Source organism: Triturus cristatus, chromosome 8, assembly GCF_964204655.1.
Source record: "Triturus cristatus chromosome 8, aTriCri1.1, whole genome shotgun sequence".
In the NCBI taxonomy this organism is placed as follows: domain Eukaryota; kingdom Metazoa; phylum Chordata; class Amphibia; order Caudata; family Salamandridae; genus Triturus; species Triturus cristatus.
Window position 1 is genome coordinate 1,128,957,140 of NC_140591.1, and position 16,851 is coordinate 1,128,973,990.

The window sequence follows — 16,851 nt, forward strand, 5'->3', positions numbered from 1 at the left end:
CACCTGCTTTTTAGAACTGCAGATGCTGAGCACCGGCAGGACCCGGCCCGCTTAAAGCCCTGAGGCCAAGAGATATCAGTGCTTAATTTGTGAAAGAATAGGTGCTTGGGCCCAAAGTTTTGCTCAGAAGCTTACGGCGGAAGCTATTGACGACCAACGTGACAAACACCAAGGCTGCGTGGTCTAGACTCCATCTTGTGTCCCTTTAATCCAATACCAAAACCTCCCGCCTCTTTATCTCACTTGTGCAGGTCCCTTTGTCACATTTTTTCTGTCTTTCTTTACCTCCTTCTTTCTCCTTTGTGTGATTTTCGCTCTCTTGCTCTAGAGCAAAGTCTGATGAGGAAAAAAGAGTGCGAGTCGCACAAATAAGTGCCGGTGGGACCAACCTGCAAACACCGGATCAAATTAAGGACTGGTTTAACCTGACTTTAGGATCTAGTTTGACAAGGCTCAAGGAATCTTTTACAAGTGTCCCTGTGTTACTGAGAGCAGCGACCTGAGTCTCACGTTGGGTGCAGACCACTGCCCTTCCTGCATAATTGGGCAAAGCCCTTGGACGCTGCGGCCCAGTTCTACCATTACTTGTCTACTCTTATCGGCTTTTTCCTGAATTCCCAGGTCCGATTCACTAAGCACTTACAATGGGTTGTTCTGCTTTACTCCACACTTAGGTGTAGCTTGCTCATAAATTACGATCAGCAGGGCATGTTTGCTGTCTTACTCCTGGAAATTCAGGTCTGCAAAATTGAGGAGTAAGTCACAGATAAGACACAAGGCAGACAACACTACTCCGAGTTTTTGTAAAACAGGCTATAAGTGTTGGTCTGTTAGTTCTGTTGGTTTAACCCCACTAGGTGCATGTGATATTTTGATAAAGGCCAGAAAGGTTATCCATGAAGCTCCTGTGGTGCCACAGCAAAGCCTGCTAGATCCGTGCATGTGATGTCTGAGAAGAATGTAACGCTTCAGGGTGGGCGAGTTTTACTCTACAAAAGTGCGGTGTGTGCCAGAGCCAGTCATGGCTGTACCACAATTGGATGGGTAGGAATAGGAAGAAGGACACTCCTACAATGCGTGGTCCAGCTTCGGGCAGCATAATCTGGTGGTGAGTGGAGTGAAGCCATGAAAGTAAACAGAGTGATTTAAGGCAGAAAATAAAGCAACAGGTATGAGGTGGAAAAAAGTCATGTGGATGGAAAGGGTTTGAGTGCTCCCAATGCAAGAAAAACAATTGAGAGGAAAACAGAGCTTCAGACGGTCTCACCATGAAAGATGAGAAATGATGAAGCACGTGCCACTGGGACTGAAGGAGCTGGGTTCCACGGTCTAGACTTACTCTGGAACCCCTGGTCGATGGCTTTTTGTTGCCTGCTTAAAAGTGTGGAAGGGAGAAAAACCGTTAGCCAATTATACATTACCATTCCAGTCACCCATGTTACTAAAGGAGCAAAGACACCGAAGCCAACATTTAGTGAGTTTATTACAAAGCCAAGAAGAGTTGAACATACAAACACCTCAAGACAAGCGTAAAAAAATTCATGGGCACTAGTACGAAACGAAATCTATGAGCGAAATTTAGACGGTGCAATATGCACAGGATGACCAATTCCAATATTATTGCTCAGAAGATTACTGCGCCAACATCAATAGTTCTCTTCATTGGAGGTTCGTAAGTAAAACGCATTAGTCTGTCCATACACTACCACTGCAATGACATCCCTACTTAGCATTTTCCAGGCAAGTTCCAGAAAAAGGTGTCAGTACGTGAAGCTTCCTAAGAAGTGCACTCACGTTGAATGGGTCAAGTAGCATAAAGCTACAGCGCTCGTTCTAAGATTCTCTCTCCTCTCTAGTCCCAGCAGAAGTATCCGGACCCTGTCCCTAACCCCAATATTAATATTGTAGGGCACACCCATCATCACATCTCACGATCATCCCATCCAGCTGGACACCTCCTCGTAGGTAACTTTCCATGCAGCAACGGTGCTCCCACGCTCTTGCTCGATGACCTTGATTCCCAGGCCTTCTCTAGTGAGAAAGAACACCATCCCATATTATCAGTATCGCTTGTTCAAATGTATCCTCTCCTCCCTAAGCCTTGCTCCTAAAACAAAAGCGTTATTCTAACTAAAAAGAATGAATTTCTCCACCTGCAACATAAATGTGAGAAAGAACAGATTCTGCATAAACATGAATTCTGCTAACAAACCCATCTAGAGAGCCAGGGAAAAATCCATATGAGGCCTACAAAATTCGGCTAACATAAGAAACCACATGAATTTCAGAAAGCACATGTATACATGAGCATTATTAGTGTGCACGTTTAGATCAATGCGTTACATAACAAACAAATTATCTCTTGTTAGTTAGTAAAAATCAGAACATTAAAGCTTCATCAAATAGCACGCGATTACAATGTTGATTTCTCCACGTTGTAAAAAACTCTATCACTGTACTTTCACGTTATTACATTACACATTCTAATAACCAAATGTTAGCATGAGAAAGGGTTACATGTGCAGGTGCGAACTACTCGTGTTTATAATGCACCCCTACAAATCGAAGAGCACAATCGTGCTCTATCAGGACGAAAACAAATCCCCATCGACAAAAAGGCAAATGTAAAGACAAAAGTCTCCATTTGTATAGTCAGTTCCACCAGTGTGCCTTATTTTTGTAAGACACCTGATCCTCCTGTGCTTTTTTCCTCCAGAAGATCACACCCTTGAGACTATGAGAGTACTGGTTCAGTATTTTGGGATTTTTTCCCCAGAAAGTGCGCGTAACTCTGCTAGATTGAAAATTCTACCGAAGTGTACCTCCACTCATAGTCTAGGATTGTCTTCTCTTTTCCAGGCAACAGCATATTGACAGTTGATGACATCAGAAGATAAGTTACAAGTGTAAATTAGCTTTTACCTGCTCTCTTGGGAGCAAAACCTACTGGTCTGCTTAGTAAAATCTGTTCTTTCTCCATACTCGGGTTAATAGTTTTCCCCTGGTTAGGAGTTTTAAGTCGTAGGTTGTATGTGACATGTATAAGGCATGCACAAGGGCGTAGCCAGAAAATTAAAACACCCCCCCACTTGAACCACACCTCTATTTACACCGAGCACATGAGATAAGCTAATCCTACCGTCCTTAGGTGAGTTACCTTCAACCTTTAATTATACATCTATATATACATCCATCGTTTCATACATCCACCCATCAAGGTGTTCACATATCTATCTATCTATACTTTCAACCATCCTATCTTTCACGCTCCCCATCTTTTCATTTCTTATCCTTCCACACGTTCACCTATAACCCATTGATCCTCCTACTTGTTCATATATCCTCCATCGATCCATTTTTTCATCTGTAAGAAACATTGGTTATTAACTAGGCGGGTAACAGCCCCACTCAAATATTAAATACAATCCTTGTCAGCGTAAACCACAACAGTCTCTAAATAAACTTGTGCTTAACTCTCTAGTAGCTGGGATCGAACTGGAACAGAAAATAGGCCATAGCACCAAAATAAAAGTGGCCCCATTAGCGAACTAGATAGCTAAAAAAAGCGGCACACATTTGCAAACAGAGTAGTTTTGAACTTGTAAAGACAAGTTCAGGTTTTTTGCAAGGTATGGGAGACTGCATGAATTTGTGCATGCTAAAGGCAATGTTTGTGGTAATATCAGAGAAATCAACAGTAAAAACCAGATAATAAAAACCAGCCCACACACTGATGTATTAGACCAGCATCCCTGGCACTGCTGGATTTCCCTACAGCCCAGTCCGACCCTGTGGTAAATTAGCACAGAAGCAGTCAGACTTAACATTGAGGCAATGTGTAACGTATTTATGCAGTATACACAACACAGGAAAAATCTCAAACTAGGTTAGAAGTACATTGACATAAAATGACATAAAAATGACAAAAATCTAATAAGTAGAACTGAAGTTATGAATTTTTAAAGTTTCAAGTAAAAACGCACCAAGAAGCACAAAGCCCCAATCCTAGTTATCTGGTCGTACTGGACAAGGGTCAGATCAAAAGTTCAGGCTGACAGAGATGGAGCACGGGTCGGAGACAGGAACCAGGTTTGTTCCAGTGGGGAATTTATCTCTCTTGCAGTCCAGTTCCTCGCGAGCAGCCTCAGCTGGGGCTTGGCGTTGGCGGGAGCTGCAAGCAGATGGTTGTTGGCATGAAGAGCAGGTCGCCGTTGGAGCTTCGCCTTGGCAGGAGACACAACCGATTGTTTCTGAAGCGAAGGGTACAGAACCCCTTTGTTTTCACCTGTAGATAAGTTCTTGCAGTTTGCAGGTTGTAGGAGTACCATCTGACACCAGCCAAGGGCCCAGGACCTGGGGAGGCATTTCTTGAGGGTTAGAATTTACTCCAGCAGAGGCCAGCAGCAGGGCCCAGGCAGATCCAGTTGGTGGTGGTCAGCTGGGCAGTATCAGGCACAGCCTCTGTAAGCCTATTGTGTCCCTGTAGCTCAAATAGAAAGTTAGTCAACTAACCGTAGGAGTCACTTCTGGGTTAAAGGCAAGCAGGTCCAGGCTTCTTTCTTCAGACAGCAGGGAAAGTCCTTCTTCTGAATCTTCCACATGTCCAGGTGTGTTCTAATGAGATGTTCTTAGAGTGCCCCTTTTATGCCCAGTGCCAGCCTAGGGGGTTCACCCTTTAAGTCTAACCCTAAACTGGTCTGGATAATTCTTCCCTTTATTAAGCCACTCTAAGTGGTTTAGCGACACCTTGTAAATATTGAAAATGGCTCAATGCCACTGGAGCATCCAAAAAAGTGACGCTCCAATGGTAACAGAGGCTTGTAAATATTCCTCTACATTTTAGCATCATCAGTACTTTAAATGGGCAGGAACTCTCCAGTACTGAGTACCCACACTTCAATTTGAAAGGGAAAGTGCCTGCACTTTTCAGTTCTGCTGCAATACATATAAATGGGAGAATATTAGCACTTCTAAGGAACAAATAGGTACTCTAAAGAGTGAAACCTGGACTTTTGTATTTCCATTTAAAGCACTGAGTATCATGCACTTCAATGTCTGCCCCGATTGGCTTCAGGTTTTACATTAGTTGTTCCATGTCAAAGGCAGCTCTCACTCTTGTTTCCTCAGAGAAAGGTATTCAACTGACTGTTTTCCAGACCACAATTCGAAACAAATTAAAACCTTAAATAATGTGAAAAAAACGACATGCCCATTATAATTCAGATAACATAATTAAAAGGATACATGCAAAATGTTTTCCACCCTAGAACGCCAGCAACTCCAAGCAACACTTCAGCATCATCCAGGAATTCACCAAGCCCCCCAGCGAAACCACAGACATCACCCCTTCCCAGGACCTCTGCGACAAGCTTGGATCCTACTACCATCTAAAAATCAAGGCACTCTACGACAACTTCAACGACCAGACACCCAACTCCGAAACCACTTCCTGCTCCAGCAATGCCATCCAGCCCACCATCTCCTCCTGGACCCCAATCACCACCAAAGACACCACTTTGACCATGAAAGGCATCCAGTCAGGGGCCCCCGCACACTTTCCACAGCGCCGCCACCGACATCGCTCCCGAACTACGACACACCATCAACACCACCTTCAAGACCGGCATCTTTCCCGAAGACTAGAAACGCGCAGAAGTCAGACCCCTGCTCAAGAAGCCCTCAGCAGTCCCCACCGACCTCAAGAACTACCAACCCAACTCTATCCTCCCCTTTGTGGCCAAAGTCACAGAGAAGACCATAATGCACAACTAACCAAATTCATCGAAGAAAACTCCATCCTCGACCCCTACCAATCTAGATTCCGCAGGAACCACAGCACCAAAACCGCTCTACTCGCCACCACAGACGACATCCGCACCCTCCTCGACCGAGGACACACCGCACCCCTGATCCTACTCGACCTCTCTGCAGCGTTCGACACCATCTCCCACCGCACACTCGCCGCCAGACTCCGCAACGCCGGCATTTAAGGAACCGACCTCGACTGAATCCGCTCGTTCCTCACCGGGAGAACCCAAAGAATCAGACTACCACCTTTCCTCTCCGAACCCACTGAAACCAACTGCAGAGTGCCCCAAGGATCATCGCTCATCCCCACGCTCTTCAACATCTACATGGCCCCCCACGCCGCCATTGTCAGACAGCATGGTCTCAGCATAGTATCCTACGCTGATGACACTCAGCTCATCCTCTTGCTCACCAAGGACCCAATCACCACCAGACTCAATTTCCAGGAAGGAATGAAGGACGTTGCATCCTGGATGAGCAGAAACTGCCTTAAGCTCAACTCGGAGAAGACAGAAGTCCTCATCCTCGGACGCTACCCCTTGGCTTGGAACAAGACCTGGGTGCATTGCTACTGAAGACCACAGGCAGTCCCAGGTGTTGTGAGGACCACCCGCCACCTATGGAGTTCTAGATTTGCAGGCCTGGGCACAGCAAGTTGGTTCTGAGCTGCAGGAGAGGTGGAGTCGGCGGCACGGCCGCCATGAAGAGACGGCAGCTGCAATCTCCACCAGAGGCCGGTCGGTGTAAGACATTGGCCGGATCTAGCAGCCTCATTCTCTGTGTTGGGGTTGCACCGCACTCGCAGGTGGCTGGAATTAAGGGGCCATCCTTAATAGCGGGGCAGTGTGTGACACCCCACCCTCTTACTGCATACGTACCTTTAAGGCAATCAGGGATCAGAGAGCAGGACAGGGTGGCGACCCTCGATGGAGGTCCCGTTCCTGCAGTTATCATGAAGCCTTTTACGATACATACAGAAGCGCTGTGACTTCATGATGGTGACATGCTACCAAGTATCAGGTGATTCTGAGGCCTTGTACTGATCAGGGTAACGAGTGTCACTGTCAGGGACTGCTCGTTGTGCGCAACGTTGTTTTGGAGATTGATGGTTCCTAATTTGTGCTCACTATTAGGGGGATACTAAGGTACACTGCTGATCATGATCTGTGCATAATGTGTGCTGTTAGGAACAGTCTTTACCAGTAGTGACTGAGTTGTGCTTATGATTTGGTGCACTGTTGCTAATTAGGATGTTTGCCTAATATGTGTGTGCTAAGTGTACCTTTACCAGTAGTTACTGTTGGTTTTCCATAACTATGAGTGGTGATGTCTTGACATAATATGCTATACGGTGTCACGTGGTGATGTTCATGCCTAATGCTTTGCGCTAGGTGCAGCTATGATTATGCCTAGGAGGAGCTTGATGTGTTATGGGTCTGATGCACTGCCAATGATATTTTATGTCTAATGCATTCATGCTAAGTGTACCCTTACCAGTAGTTACAGGTTGTTTTTCACTACATGTGACTTGTGTGATTCTAATGGTGATGACAGTGGCAAGATTGGCCCTGAAAAATATATAATTCCCTGTAAAGTAATACTTAGTGCGAGGTGGCACAGTGTATATATGTGATTGCATGCTAATGTGTTTTATGAGTAATACAAAGGCTATTTTTTATATAACCTTGTGTGGAGTTTCTTTTGTGGTGTGCCTAGTGTGTCGCTGCTGTGTGAGTGTGTTGCACTAACGCTTTACACATTGCCTCTGGGATAAGCTTAACTGCTTGTGCCAAGCTACCAAGGGGGTAAGCAGGGGTTATCTTCGGTGTGTAACTCCCTTGCCCCAACTAGAGTGGTGGTTTCTGCCTGGCTTAGGCGCATGCCCTAGCCAACCAGAAATCCCATTTATAACACCTCTCCAGCCAGTTCTTGAATGTAATGGGGAAAAATGTACAAACCCAGCACTTTCATGTTCAATTCTTCTATCAAAGAAGGTTTGTGAGGCATTCTATAATTTTTCCTATTTGAATTATGCATGCACTGTTGACACTGTAGCCGACATGTGTTTCGTTCTGGCTGACGATATGCCGTAGAGGTTTCTCTATTAAACCAAGAGTTGTGTTTAGGTCTATGTGCCTTAGTCAAAAAAACTGTGGGCCCGATTCACAGAACTAACTTAAGACGAAATCCTAAACTTACTACCATTTTGGTATTCACAGAAGGCACTTACTCATTTTGGTATTCACAGAAGGCACTTACTCATTTCGGAAATTCACAGAAGTTAGGAGTCCTAACTTTAGGACTCCTAAATGCCTTCTGTGAATACCGAAAGTCTTAAAATTAGGATTTTTCTCAGTTTAGTAGTAGTATAGTTAGGACTCCTAACTTTAGGACTCCTAAATGCCTTCTGTGAATACCGAAAGCCATAAAATTAGGATTTTTCTCAGTTTAGGAGTCCTAAGGTTAGGACTCCTAACTTTACAACTACTAAACTGAGAAAAATCCTAATTTTAAGGCTTTCGGTATTCACAGAAGGCATTTAGGAGTCCTAAATTTAGGACTACTAAATTGAGAAAAATCCTAATTTTAAGACTTTCGGGATTCACAGAAGGCATTTAGGAGTCCTAAAGTTAGGAGTCCTAACTATACTACTACTAAACTGAGAAAAATGCTAATTTTAAGGCTTTCGGTATTCACAGAAGGCATTTAGGAGTCCTAAAGTTAGGACTCCTAACTTCTGTGAATACCGAAATGAGTAAGTGCCTTCTGTGAATACCAAAATGAGTAAGTGCCTTCTGTGAATACCAAAATGGTAGTAAGTTTAGGATTTTGTCTTAAGTTAGTTCTGTGAATCGGGCCCTGTATGTAGCCAACCATACAACGTCTCTCTCTTCCTCTCGTCCGGGTTTTTGTTGGTATCAGAACTTTTGGGCCTTGAGATCCGCTGATCAAAACCTGTTGCAAATTCTTACATTTCTGAAACAAAAGTTAGGCAGTTTTATTTTTAAGAGGGAAATATTATAAGGGCATGACATTACCTGTTGCACTGTCACTTCCTGTGTCATCAGGAAATACATATGCTAATTAATCCCAAACTACAAATCCTGCTGACAGCGCCTACACGTCAACGCCTAGTAACATGATTGTATAATGCAACCCAAGGTGAACAGAGTCAACCCCTCAATAAATTGCTTCAGAGGTGGGAGGCAGCGGTCGGTGGTCCCATCACTACAGAGGATTGGGACTATAGCTGTGCGCAGATACAGTTGCTCACACCGAACTGCAACTTGCGTATCATACATTTCAAATTTATACATCAAACATACTGCACACCGGTAGAAAATGCACAAATACGGCCTGATACCAGATGACAAGTGTGACAGATGTAGCGCCCATGGTGTGGACTTCCTACACATGGCATGGGCATGCCCCCAACTTCAACCATACTGGCAAGAAGTAACCAGTACTCTTACGCACATGCTGTCAGAGCAGATACCTAACGAGCCGATGGTATGCCTTTTGGAAGTAGGCTAGGAGACGTAACCTTCTGGCAGTGGCTTTGTTGCTGGCCAAACGTCGTATAGCCCTACGCTGGGGTAACAGGCGTCCTCAATGATATAAGGATTGGGTCACAGACATGACTTACTGTAAAGAGACACTAGAGACCTATGCAGAAGAATTACCAGAGGCCTCTAGACCCAGGGATTTCTGGGAACCATTTGTGCAATATCTCAGATCTACACAAACCAATGACTGAATATGTAGTACAATACATTAATAGTGTCTCAAGACGAAGAGCTTCATTGTATTGTTGCAAATCTGGGGGTAATGGAGGAGCGGATGAGGCAGAGACTTACTAGTACAGATAGTGAACACCTCGGATATAATGTACCTCGCCGTACAGCTGCCGCTGAGTGACTGCAAATAATAATGATTATAAATGCACAGGTGTGCATAAATATAATGTCACAGAAATGTGTTCTTGTGTGTAACAAAGGATGTCTGTGCTGTGTTACTCTGCGTTTTCTTTTTGCTGACCAGTATAAATAAAATAATAATTAAAAAAAAAATGGATCCCAAACTATTTTTCTTAGGACCTGGGCTCTACTTATTAGAGCCCAAGTCCTAAGACCTTAACTATCCCTATGTCAATTGCAAAGTTAAGAGGCGCACATGAACTTTAATAGCCTGACATTCCTGGGCGAGAAGAATGCTCAGGAAGCTTTACATGCACCTGCACAAGCCAATGTATAAGGATGTGCACAAGGATTTCTAAAGGTCCCTAACTAGGGATGATCACAATCCATACCTAAACGAACATGTGACGAGGACAAAACATAAGATGGATGCGCATGGGCAGAGTAGCCTTCTGCACCTGGGCAACGATTGACGCAATATCACTCTTTCAATTGCAAAAGTGCTGCAATGGCGCTTTGCACGTGGCACATAGTTCAGAAATGCAGTAAATGTCGTATTTTCTCTTTACACCTGACCAAAGCAGCACACAGACACTCTCATCTTATGCACTGTATACAAGAGTCCCCACAAAGACCTCACAAGTGGCACACAAGATCCCACTGCCAACATAGCTCTGCGCAATATAGAAAGCTGCACTCCCTAAAGATTTTGGTTCAAAGCGTTTTACCATTTTTTACAGCAACATTTGATGACAATTCCCTGTGATGGAGTTGAAAATGTGATCTATATTTAAAGTGAAAGACACTATGCAGTGGTGCCAGTGTACCGAGCGCTCACTCTTCTGACTTGCCAACAGGGCCTGACAGGCTTTGGGAATTTCCTCGTGGGTCGGAGCCCTAGGCGCAGGGTACGACTGGGACAAAAAAATAGGCCCGGCAACCAAAATAAAAGCGGCGCCATTACTGAACCAGATAGCTAAAAAAGTGGCCAACATCTGCAAATCAGTCCAGTTTTGACCTTGTAAAGACAGCTATATGGGTATTTAGAATGGTATGTGAGATCGAATGCATTTGTCTGCTGCAGGCAATGCCTGTGGTCATATCAGGAAAATCAACAGTAAAACAAGAGCTCACAATGCCAAAACAGGCCTACAAACTGAAAATAAAATGGCCCACACACTGATCTGTCAGACAGGCCCATTGGGCAGTGCCTAATTGCCCTTTATGATACAAAAAACAGTGGTCCTAGACCTAGATTTTCAAGAGATATATATATCTAAGCTAAATTTGCTATTAATAATCAATTTTCTGAGCATGCATCATGTTTAGCTCATAGTATTAAATACAGTAATTTTTGACTGAAATAGTGCAAACAACCAAAGTATATTTCACCAATATCATAAGGTGAGCAGTATATTATTTACGGTATCATGTAAGAAGAATTTGGGGGGGCATGGCCAAGATGGCCGCCGAGACGGACGCGTCCTGCTGAGGCTCCGGGATCGGGCTTTACCCTCGCCCGTTATCGGCACGCCTGGGGGAGACCCATATACCTCTGAGGCTGTCCTGGGGAGCGGGGAGCCCAGCGCTGCAGACCCGGTAGTGGAGCGGCTCTCGGGTGCCGGTCCCCTGGTGCGGGAGCTGGTTGGACGAGGAGGCGCCGGTCACAAAATGGCGCCCGCCCGGCGCTGCCGCAGCCGCTGACGACCTGCGGGCCCGGGACCGAGGCACTGGTGATGGAGATCCCGCTCCCCGGCTGCATGCCGCGGGAGCAGAGTGCCTAGAGCGAGGGCGCAGCTGCGGAGGGCTCCGGGGTCTGGGGCTGCGGGGGCGCCTGTGAGCTCCCCGGGAGTCCCCCCTCCCCCCGTGTGGCAGACGCTGGTGGCGAATCGGAGCGCCGACGGCGCTGTGGAGAGGAGTGATCCGGCGAGGGGTGCGGAGCTTGAAGGCGCCGACAGGCGAGGACTGCCGACGCTGCCAACCAACGCGGCGGTGAGGCGACCTGAGGAGGACCAGGAAGCGGTCGTGCTGTGAGAGACCCCGGCGGCTGGGGTACAGGTGGGCCCGCGCAGCGGTGATCCGGTGTGGTGGCGGCACTCCCCGGGGGGGGTGACTCCCGCGTGGGGAGGCCTCCGGTGCTGCTTGCGAGGGTGCCTGCCTGACCTTAAGATGGCAGCCAGTGGCGTCCCGGCCTACTGACTTGAGAGGTGGATCGGCGAGATCGTGGGGAGTTGCGCGCCTGCTGCTGAGACCCGGAGGTGCTGCCCGGATCTCGCTCTGACAACGGCGGAGGATCCGAGAGGTGCAGAGATTGTCTTGGGCTTCCGGGCACCACTGACCCAGCGGCGGAGCCTGGCCCGGGAACACGCGGCGGAGAGTGCTGGCCGCAGTGGACAAGGGACTGGCGGCGACGCCGTGGGGGACCTCTGCCACTCGAGCGGTTGCTCTGCCCTCCGCGGCCCTACCTGCCCCACGAGTGATACGGTCCGGAGGCACCGCCGGTTGGGGGCGAGCGGCGGTGGAGTGCCGGGGGGTCTGGGACCGGCCGCAGCCACATCAAGCCCGGATACTGCGCTTGTTCCGCGCCTGCGACAGCCCTCCGGGTGGACGTCATGGGCTAGTCCAGGACGCGGCAGTCAGCCCCGGGGGCGGCGATGGGGGTCCAGGCCGGCACGCGTGGAGGGGCCCCGGTAGCCGCAGGATCGGATGGGGAGCCTTCCTTGTCGACCAAGCTGGATCAGGTCCTGGTGGCGATTGAACAGTCACGACTCTCATTGGAGCAACAGTTGCGCACCCTAACCACGGACGTCAGTCTCCTCCGAGATGACCACCGTAAGCTAGCCGATAGGGTCGCAGACAACGCCAAAGCAGTCGCTGACATCCAACCTATGGTGGACACACACCGGGACTCGATGCAAGCTTTGATGAGTCGCATGTCCACCATGGAAGAGCGCGTTGATGACTTGGAGGGGCGGTCTCGACGCTGCAACATCAGAGTCCTCGGGCTGCCGGAGGGAATCGAACGGACAGATGCGGTGGAGTACATTGAAACCTGGACAAAGTCGTTCACCCGTGATGAAGACCGCACAGCCTACTTCTCAGTTGAGCGGGCGCACCACGTGCCGGCTCGTCGGCCGCAGCCGGGGGCCCCACCTCGCCCGATGCTGGCCAAATTCCTCCCGGCCAGCCAGGCGGGCCCCCTACGCATCGAGAATAAAACTGTCATGATCTTTCCCGACTACTCACGTGCGGTCCAACGCCAACGCGCGTCCTTTCTGGAGGTGAAACGGCGCCTTCGAGCAGAAAACATACAGTACTCTCTCCTATTACCGGCCCGTCTGAAGATTATCCACGGCGGTGTCACACACTTCTTCGCGGCGCCAGAGGAGGCGCACAACTGGGCAGACCAGAACTGTACCGGGGACCGGAGGACCGGGCACCCTCACGAACAACGAGCGGCTGCGGGAGGACGCAGGAGGCAGCGCTCGCGGAAGAGACACCGCCCAGGTACCCCCGGGGGGCCGTCACGCACTCTGGGGTCACCGGACTTAGAGCATATCGTCCAGGAACGGCGCCAGGCCCTCAAAGCGGCGGCGGGCCTTTGCCCGGCTTCCCCGGCAACGGACTTGGAGCGAGCCCCCCATGTCTTCATGTCAGAGGAGGAAGAGGACAGTGAGGCGACACAGTCCGGGGTGGACTCGGGGGCCCTGCCCTCAGTCACCCCGCGGACAGCGGACGACCTGATATGATTGGTTCTGTGTAGAGGGCCGCACATTCGCAGCCCGGGGTGATGCTCCCCGCCCCATGCAGTTGCAGGCCCGGCGCTCCTGGCGTTGTCCCTGCGGCCCGGGGCACTTTCCTCCCCAGAGACGCCCACTTTCCCCCAGTGGCTAGCCATAGATACCGCGCACAGCCCGCTTGTAGAGCCTACGGCAGACGCTAGCCGACCCCCCTTTCCTAATAGGTTCATGCTCCCCTGCAACTTGGGAGTCAGTTTGGACGTATCGATGGGTCCCTTGTGTTGGGGCAAGTTACGTTCGCTTCACCCTAGTTTCCCCTTCCCCTTCCACGCACACCTTCTGCACTGTGTCCCTGCCCACGCACCGATAAGATGCCCCACCGCTGCGCTGGATCTGTGGGGGTGGGACGAGGGGATTGGTACCGGGGGGGGCCCCGGGGGGTCCCGACTGCCCAGTCCTGAGACGTGCACTAGACACATGTCCTGATGGCACAAGCTGGTAAAATTACACTCCTTACACTAAATGTGCGAGGCATGCATACAGCGCGCAAGCGGTACACCGTATATGCATACATTAAGCGCCACCAGGCACAGATTGCACTCCTGCAAGAGACACACCTCACGGCGGGGGAGGTGACAAAGCTGCGCAGACGCTGGCGGGGGGCCCTTTATGCCACAACTTACTCTGCATTCGCCCGCGGTGCCCTCATATGGGTGCACCCGGGAGTCCCCTTTCAGGAATTGTCACACGTAATAGACCCGGAGGGTCGCTTTGTACTGTTACTTGGTCGGTTAGACGGCCAGACGATCTTACTGGGCAGTATCTATGGGCCGAATGTTGATCAATCCAAATTCTGGGACACGCTCTCCAATCCCTTAAGCGCATACGCGCAGGTACCATGGATCCTGGGGGGCGATTACAATTGCGTACAAGACGTAACCTTAGACAGATCTCATCCGCCCCTCCCCTCTTCCCCCATTGTAACGCAGGCGAAACGGTTCACAACCTGGGTGAGTCACTGGTCCCTGGCGGATGCTTGGCGGCTTCGGAACCCCACCGCTAAACTCTATTCGTTCCACTCCAGACCGCATAATCTTAGAGTGCGCCTGGACTGTTTCCTTTGTTCTCCCACCATCCTCCCTACCGTTCTGGACGCTGACTACCTGGGCAGAACTATCTCCGACCATGACGCCCACACGATCACCCTGCAATGGCGCCCGCCGCACCCCCCGTCCCTGCCTGGCGCCTCCCCAGGGACAGTCTTGAAGACCCGGTCTTCCGGCAAACCTTAGCAGACCACATCAGTCATTATTTCAGGGAGAATGCTGGCACCGCCAGCACCCGAGCCTCAGAATGGAATGCTTTTAAGGTGGTAATGCGTGGCAATTGCATTCGTCATATTGCGGGGGGTCCGGCGGGTTCTGGAGGGGGACATTCAGCGGACGGAGGGGGCACTGGCCGCACTTTCTAAGGAGGCGGACCCTGCGAAAGCCACGCCGGCTGCGTTAGCTAGTGCTGAGACTGCGTACGCCACAGCGTTGGCAAGCATGCGTCGGTTTAATTTCGCGGCTTACGCAGCTAGGGCCCATACGGAGGGCGATCGGGCGGGCGCCCTGCTGGCGTGGCTCATAAAGCGGGATTCGAGCCTCCCGACCATCACGGCCATACGGGACGTCCAGGGCACCCTGGTGTATTCGCAGGGGCAGATACTCAAGGCCTTCCAAGAGCATTACATGCGCTTGTACACTAGCCCCCGTCCCTCGGGGTCGGCTGCCGCCCCGGCTGCCTTCCTGGACCGTGTTCAGCTTCCCCGCATAGACCGAGATATGCGCCTGGACCTCGATCGCCCTCTCAAGGCGGCAGAGATTCGGCACGCCATGAAGGCGCTAGCCACCCACAAGGCCCCGGGTCTGGATGGCTTCCCCCTTGACTTTTATCAGACTTTTGCGTCCCAGCTGGTCCCCCAACCAGAATTGCAGTTCCAAGCGGCTCTAGACGTGGGAGTCCTACCGCATTCCATGCGCGAATCCGTCATAGTATCCCTCCTTAAACCGGATAGAGACCCGCATCAGCTAGGCTCCTACCGACCCATAACTCCATTGTCGGCGGATTATAAAATCTACGGGAAGGCCCTGGCGGACAGGTACACCACGATCCTCCCGCGGCTTGTCCACCCCAATCAGAGTGGATTCGTGCCTGGTAGGCACACCTCTTCGAACATCCGGCGGCTGTTTCACGTGCAGGACCAGGTGCAGGAACGGTTCCCTCAGGCAGCGTGCCTGGTGCTGGACCTCGAAAAGGCGTTCAACACGCTCTCTTGGGCCTACCTGTTTCAGGTCTTGTTACGCATGGGTGTCGGGCCCAAACTGCTGGCCTACACTCGGCTCAGCTACTCCTCGCCCAGTTCCAGAGTGCGCATAGGCCCTCTCATTTCGGACTCCTTCCCAATCCGGCGCGGTACTAGGCAGGGGTGCCCCCTCTCCCCCCTACTATTCGCGTTGGCGATGGAGCCGCTGGCGGCCCTGCTGCGGGGGGCGAGCGTGGAGTGGGGCATCCCGATAAGCGATTATACCCACGCAGTATCACTGTACGCCGATGACGTACTCATATATGTCCGGGACATCACGATTGACCTGACCCCAATATCAAGCATTCTGCATGATTTCGCAGAAGTGACGGGCCTTCGGGTGAATTGGGCCAAGTCCACTGTTTATCCCTTAACGCAAGTCGTGCCCCAGGGTCCGAAACGAATCTGAGGCATTGCAGTCTCGTGGAGTCCCCAAGCGGTTCGATATCTCGGCATTAAGCTCTATCATACGCCGCAAGATATCTATAAGGGGAATTACCGCAGGTTGATGGGTAACATCCGATCCTTAGTCCATTTCTGGAAGGGTCTCCACTTGGCTGTTCCGGGAAAGATAGCCGTTGCGAAAATGATCCTGGTGCCGCGCCTGCTCTATCTCTTCTCCAATCTCCCGGTGGTTCCCCCGAGATCCCTATTCCGGGAATTGGATACCCTGCTCGGGACCCTCATATGGGGCAACGGCCGCCGGCGGATAGCCCTGGCAAAACTGCAATTGCCCCTTGATCAGGGCGGGTTGGCGGCTCCCTCATTCGAGGCGTATTTCCTTGCCGCCCAATTACAATGGGTGTCGCGTTGGACGGCGGGCAGGGCGCAAGAGGAGCTGTGCACGGCGACTGGGCGGATTCCAATCCCCGCTGTCCACCGCATGTTGCTACCGGGGGCGGTACCGCCGACATCCCGGCCCCTCCAAGTCATGACGGCGCGTGCCTGCTTGGCGCGTGTTCATCGACTTGGCCGGGGTATTCCCCTGTACTCCCCGTTGTTGCCATTGGCGGGGCTACCTAGGGGGCGGGCATACTAT